Source organism: Neophocaena asiaeorientalis, unplaced genomic scaffold, assembly GCF_003031525.2.
Source record: "Neophocaena asiaeorientalis asiaeorientalis breed wild unplaced genomic scaffold, Neophocaena_asiaeorientalis_V1.1 scaffold158, whole genome shotgun sequence".
Lineage (NCBI taxonomy): Eukaryota > Metazoa > Chordata > Mammalia > Artiodactyla > Phocoenidae > Neophocaena > Neophocaena asiaeorientalis.
Window position 1 is genome coordinate 407,371 of NW_020174917.1, and position 7,503 is coordinate 414,873.

The window sequence follows — 7,503 nt, forward strand, 5'->3', positions numbered from 1 at the left end:
GCTGTCTTTAAAACTTTTTCTGGGACCATTTAAATGGGCAGCCCTGCTAAGAACAAAGTCTTGCATCTACCCAAAGCAACCAGCCTGGTACCCAGTTCTGCTCCACACTCTCAGAACCTTGAATCTGCCGCTTATTCATCTCACTCTTCACCTTAGAAACTCCCTAGTTTTAGGTAAGTCTCTGTGAAAATATGGCTGTGTCTTGGTTCATACCCTAGCTGGTACCTCAACCTGCTGGACAAGGATGTTATACTCTTAGGCAGGTCCCTCTGACCCTTAGACAACCCACACAAAAAGTATATAATCTCTCTGAGTCTTCCTTTTCTGCTGATAGGTTAAAATGCTGTCTATATCACTGTGTAGAGATAAATTCTATAACTATGTCAAAGTACTTTGAAAAATGTTAAAGTGCCAAACACATCCTACTTATTATTATTAATAACCCAGCACACATGGCCCTACCTCTAGAAATAAGAGTAGTAACAGGCATAGCGTGTGCCAATAGGTGTAGGGGAAGGGAACTAATATTTATTGAGTGGCTCCTATACCCGGGGTTTTCAAAGTTCTAGGGGTATAGAGAGAATCCCAATAAAAGGCAAGTTAATAAAGAATTCCAATTCAGACAATAAGCTCTAACAGATCCACACAAACAATGGGACCAGCATCAGCTGAGTTATAGCCTCCGTCTACTCCTACCATCCTCATGGTACCGTGGCCTAACTTCCAGGAGCCCCTTTCTTACAATACGGTCACCATCCCCCACCTCAACCCACAAGTTGGTTGGTCCAAAGGTAGGACCCTATTCTAAGCTGAACAAAGTAGAATCCCTTCCTTGGAACATGGCTTGTCATTTTTGCAGGTCTATTCATTGCAAGCTCATATTCACAACATCACTGGGCTTGCCTCAATATCTGCCCCCAGACACCTCTCCGCTGTTTGTGGTAGCCACTGAGGAAGGCTTACACATGCTCAGGTGTGATCCTGTAACTCTGCACAGGCTTCCTGTTGAAACTACCAACTGGAAGGTGACTCCAGGGAGACCACTGCTGTCCTTGCCTCCAGATAAGCTGCTTCCACTTTAGGGTGCAGTGCCCTATGGTCCGCAAGGCTTTATATCCTCACATTGCACAACATGTTGTGTACCTATAAAGCCTCCCTGAACTAGAGTAACTCTGAGTTCTTCATAGATGGGGGAAATACCCCTTTTCCATAGAGGTTGGATATAATTCCTAGGTGTGGGTAGTCTTTATGAGTGTCAATTGATATATAACAAACCATCCATAAACTTAGTGGCTTGAAAGAATAATTATTTATCATTTCTTAAGATTCTGTGGGTCAGGAATTAAGGCAGGGCAGATGCTTTCATGGGCAGTCCTTTTGCTCCATATAATGTTGGCTGGGATCAATTATGTGAATCCATTCAGCTGGGTGCTCAGCTGGAATTGGAACATCAAAGATGGCCTTTTTATTCTCCAGGACCTCTCTCCACGTGGTTTCTACTTATTTACTATACTAGATTGAGCTTCCTCACAACATGGTTGCTGATCCCCAAGACAGAGTTTTCCAGGAAGGAGAATGCAGAAGCTGACATATCTCTTAAGGACTGGGCTCAGAAGCCCCAGAATATCACTTCCACCACATTCTATTGGTCAGAGCATGTCACAAGGCCATCCCAGCTTCAAAAGGGAGAAAGAGACTCTACCTCTTAAATGTAAGGCACATCAAGTGCATCTAGGAAGGAGAGTATGGTTGGTGGCCATATTTAGAGACTACTACCGTAATAAACGGACAGCTTGCTGACTTTTCCTGTCCCCTTCCCCTCTTCTCACCTCCCATGGAGGCACTAAACAAACCTTTCTCTTCCCAAGTTCTCTTTCCCCACGCACATCAATATATGTAAGAGATATCAGTGCAGGTGTGTTCTATGTAGACTTTGCTGAGGTAGTGGTGTTACAAACTCCAATATTAAGCATGCACAGCTAGAAATTCAATCTGAGTTTTCACTCAACATTTACTTGAGATAACCTAGACTAAGTAATTTCATTCTTCATTTAATTTAAGTTTCTTAAACCCGATGAGAAACATACTATTCTTCCCGTTTTATACATAAGGACACAGATTTAGCAAGGTAACATTCCCAGGGTCACACCTCTGATAAATAAGAGAACTGCAAGCTCACCCCTTGTTCATCTAAACACAAAGCCTGTATTAACGACTTTTCGCTTCACTGCCTTTCTTCAGGCTCATGGAAATAATTAAGAAAATGGTCCTTACGTCATTCATGAAATATTTGCGGATTTTTTTTAAAGAAAATGTTTTAACGTATTTTCAGGGAAGCTCCTTTCTAGCAAGTTTCAAGCACTGTGAAACTATGGCCTTAACCCTTTAACTAGAAAAATAATTAAGGAATAATTGAAAACTGATTTTAATCAAAATGATCACTGATAGTCATGTTTATACCATTCTAAAATGTTGGAATATTGATTTTTAGGAACATGTCACTATATAGAGAGATTTTAGCTAAGCAGTGTAAACAGAATTCATGGTTTAGCATCAAAATTTATTTACTGAGGGCCAGAAATGTCTTTAGGACATTGGTAGGCACTGGAGGAGTATGAAAGACATACAGGCTTTTGTCCTTTAAAGCCTTATAACCTAATTTAGGCAGACAAAACATTCCCAGGATACAGATAAGTAACAAATTATGATCATGTAAATTAAAGTGAGATAGAGATGAAAAAAAAAATACCCTGAGATTATAGAAAGGCTAGACCCATCAGTGCTCGCTGGGGTGGTCAAGACATAATAGGAATTGTGGGCTGGCATCTTTAGAATAGGAAGGATCTAAATGTGCAAAAAAAAAAAAAAAATGGGGAAGAGAAGACAAAACACCAAACATAGCCAGCGGCTCACTGAAGGACTTTGAATCAACATTTTTACTGGAAAAAGTAAGGCAGGAGGCAGAGGGAGGAAGTTGCCCAGAATTAGCCGGTGGTTCTTTGAACTTCAGAGCCTGCTCTTGACACAGCAGAGTCAGCCGGTGAAATCAGGTGTTAGAAATAATTCCCAGTTCAAACGCTGGGACAACCTCTGCGGCCTTATATAGGAAGGATCTAAATGTGCAAAAAAAAAAAAAAAAATGGGGAAGAGAAGACAAAACACCAAACATAGCCAGCGGCTCACTGAAGGACTCTGAATCAACATTTTTACTGGAAAAAGTAAGGCAGGAGGCAGAGGGAGGAAGTTGCCCAGAATTAGCCGGTGTACTTGGATGGTTCTTTGAACTTCAGAGCCTGTTCTTGACACAGCAGAGTCAGCCGGTGAAATCAGGTGTTAGAAATAATTCCCAGTTCAAACGCTGGGACAACCTCTGCGGCCTTATGTCTTTTGGAGGGTCTCTGAACCTCCTGTCATCAACTCTTTCCCTGAAATAAAGAGTGGCAAGCACATTTGCAGATTTAGGGAGGCAGAGGTGGGAAGCGACTCCAATTTTATACTACTCACATCAGTCCTTACCTTAACCCATTTCCGGCTCTCATTTAGAAGTTCCTCTTGGCAATGAACTTGGCACCATCTTGAGAAGTTTATACTTGGAGTTTCAAGATCTTAATTTCTGTATTGGGTGCTGGTTGTGGTGATGGTAGTATACAAATTCAGTAATACATACTTTTCATATCACATTAGTGAATAATATGATGTTATTTTTACAAGCAATGGCATGAAGATAATGTGGAGATTTAGTAGGAACTAGCAAGAAATCAAAACCATAGAAATTAGTTTCCTCATCCATAAAATGAAGTGATTGGAGAAGGTGATCGCCAAGGTCTCTTCTTGCTTTATTAAGATGCTATGATTCTAAGATTCTATTCTGTATATAAACAAGATCATTAATTTCAACTCAGTACCTATTTTAAAACATGTATTTTAACACCTGCCTATGTAAGATTTTTCAGGTTCCTGTAGTTTGTATTGTGCTATTTCACTCAGTACAATTATTGTTATGGCTGAACACTGGAATAATTTTAGTTTACCAAAAGCTCTGGACTCTCTCATGATTAAATATAAACATAAGATGGATTATTATTACTTGTGATTGCTTTGAATGAATGAATAACTCAGCACACATATTCTTAATCAGAATATAGACTTCACTAAATGGTTTTGACATCTTACTTCACCCTAATGCTGTAGACATTCCAGATTAATAACTGCAATAAACATGGTCAACCTATTATATGGGTCAGTTACAAATGTAATGAATATATTGTAAAGCACATTTTAATGTTAAGACCTCAGTTCTCATCTGATTGGTGAGAACTATGTCCTGAAGTGAAGGAGATTTAAATCTACTACCTAATACATGTAATCAGAAAATGTAGATATGAATTCAAATATGACGTCCAGCATTTAATTTTCTGTATCTCCACAGTAATTTCATTTCTTTCATTCCATTATTCCATAACAATAAATAAAACACATTCAGAAACCAATAAATATGATAAAATACCAATTTCAGTTACCTATATGGAAGAAAACTAAGAATTGTTGGCAAGACGATGTATGCCTTTCACAATCTACCTCTAAGCTATGCTTAAGCTTCATTTTATACCACCCCTCTGCATTTCTCACTATGTTTTAACCACAGTAGATGTGGCTAAAACATAGTACAATTTAGAATTCCACGCCTACTTGATGTTCTGATTCTGCCTCTCTCAGTGAATTCTTTCTCTTTTGATCCCGTTGTACTTATATTTCCATAATTGTACTTACTACTGTTGGACACATTAGAGTTAATTGTATAACTTATGTTTGATCCAGCCACGGAAATGGTCATCATCAGTATGTCTCACACTTCACCCTAGTTGACTAGTGTGGCACCTCCATCAACTCTCAAAACTTCCCACTATTTGGGAGAGTTCCTAAGAGATGCCATACATCTTATTATGAACACAGTCCCTTCAGGTCTTCTTATAACTGATGCCTTAACTTTTTGATTTTTTAAATTTGTTGTCTTAATGACATCCTGCCGTGTGCTGCCAAAGTGATTCCATCTAGAATGAAAAAAATAAAAAAAGGATTTGATGACTTCCATGTTTAAAAATCAATTTTTAAAGCAACCACACTCTTTAGTATGGCATTCAAGGCCATACTCCACGACCTGATCTTTATCTAATTTTCTAGTTTTATCTCTGACCATTTGCTGCCTTGAAATTTATACTTTAGAAATACCTTCCTGTTTTATTTTATCTTACAGAGCATATGCTTCCATTCTTTGTGTTATGTATGTTGTTTCTGGGGCCGGAAATGTCCTTCCTACACTTCAATTGATTCATCTCCTCCTCATTCTTTAAAATTTAGCACACAGATAACCTCCTCCAGGAAGCCTTACCTGAAACCTTCATATGATCTCAAGGCCTCTCTTGTGAGCTAAAAATTTTAAATAATGATAAGTGCAGCTAACACGTATTGACTACTTAGTTCTAGGCGTTGTTCTAAATGCTATACTGAATTTTCATCTCATCCTATCAAAAGCCGTATCAGGTGGATACTACTATTCTTCCCATTCTTCTCTGATGAGAAGAGAGAGCTCACATAATGTTTTCCAAGTCACATAGCTAATAAGTGGAATGACCCATAACTGTTTTCTTCCTGCGATGGACATAATCGCATTTTGTGTTGTCCGTATCACATTCGTCTTCCTCAACTGGTTGGCACACTGGTGAGGAATATAATATAGGAATTCAGGAAAAGGCTCTAGGCAGGGAACATAAATTTAAGAATTGTGTATTGTAGTTGGTGATTGAAGCTAAGGATTTGTTGAGATCGCCTGAATAGAGCTTTTAGAGTGAAAGGTAAGAGAATTGAAGATGGCATCTGGGAAATTTAAGGGGTAGTCCAAGAGGCAGAAACCAGTCACAGGAAAGAAGAAGGATAGACACAAGAGTTAGAAGTGAAGAGGGACGACACAAGTTCCAGAGAGGACAATTAAAATCAAACAAGAACAATCAGCACAGTAAAAAGCTGCAGAAATGTCAGTAATAAGAGGACTAAAAGAAGTGACTGAATGGAAGGAAGAGACTGCCGTGAGTTGTGGATAAATGGAACCAAGAAGTTGAGGCAGCAGATGAGGCCTGCATTTTCATTAGTGAAATTCCAGAAGTGTTTAGGAGGAGGCAGTAGGGTGAAAGAAGGGGTAGTTAGTTAAATATGTTTGTCAGTGGACAGGGAAGAGAAAGTGAAGAAGGAGAGATTGGATATGTAAACAGAGGGAGGGGATACTGATGAATCAACGATATAAGAAGAGTACAGTTGAAGAACCATCCTTTCTGACATAAAGGATGGAGGAAGCTGTGAGTTCCTTCATCATTTTATTTAAAAAAGTTCCTACGTGCCTGGCATGTTTCTAGGCACTGGGGATACAGCAGTGATCACATGAAACAAAAAACCCTGTCTTCATAAATCCTACATTCTAGTCTAGATGAATTTTTGTTTTGTGATTTCATTTCACTTAATTTTAATCTTATAGTCAAATATTTTCATTGTCTACTTACTGAATATTATTTCAACAATTATATATACATAGAAATGCCTATTTTTATTATTCTTGTTTTATGGATGAGATTTACTTCATCTCTCTGACTATATGAAACATATTTCTTTAAAGTTCCTTCTAAGTATTCTATTCACACCATGACATGCATGCTAGTTCTTTCATTTGTGTGGTTTTTATCAGTCTTACACAGTGTTGGCTCTCCTGAAAGGTTAGCTGTCTTCATTATACACACGCCTTCTGCAACGAATATTTCCTTTGAGCCTCGTAGACTTTGGCGTATATGTATACGGGGAAAGCTTTTGTCAGTGGTTGCAACCTTAGCGTACTGCTAGCTCTGCCTATCTGCTTCCTTCTTTTAGGGATATATTAATCTCTCAATTATTCAGCAAGAGTTCCCCTTGCTGTTTTCAGGTATAGTTGTATATTTATTGATTCCGTTTTAAATACATGTTTTAGACTGAATTTACTGTATATTCAACTTGCCATCTAAAACGAGAAATTTCAACAGGTGTTGAAGATTGCTAGACAATGACTTTTCATTAAGAATTGTTAGAATTTGGTTTTTAGGAGTCTCAGATCCTTGATTGTTCTTAAGGGGAATACCATTTCCCTGATCATATTTTCCATTAGAATGGATTTTCCTTAAACCTTCTTGGCCTCCCTTCACTTACTCTGCATTGGGGCAGACCTAGCAACTTATTGACTGGTAAATTTTGCATTTTCATTTCCCTTCTACTTGAGAGTTAGTCTACTCCCAGAGAGAAGGACTTCTCTTCTGTTCCTTCAGAATTTAAATCTTGTTTATACTATGGAGTAAAGCCTCCCCAAGACCTGATCAGAGAGGAAGGGTGCTATTAAGAAAACGTCTTCAGGGGCTTTCCTGGTGGCGCAGTGGTTGAGAGTCCGCCTGCCGATGCAGGGGACACGGGTTCGTGCCCCGGTCTGGGAAG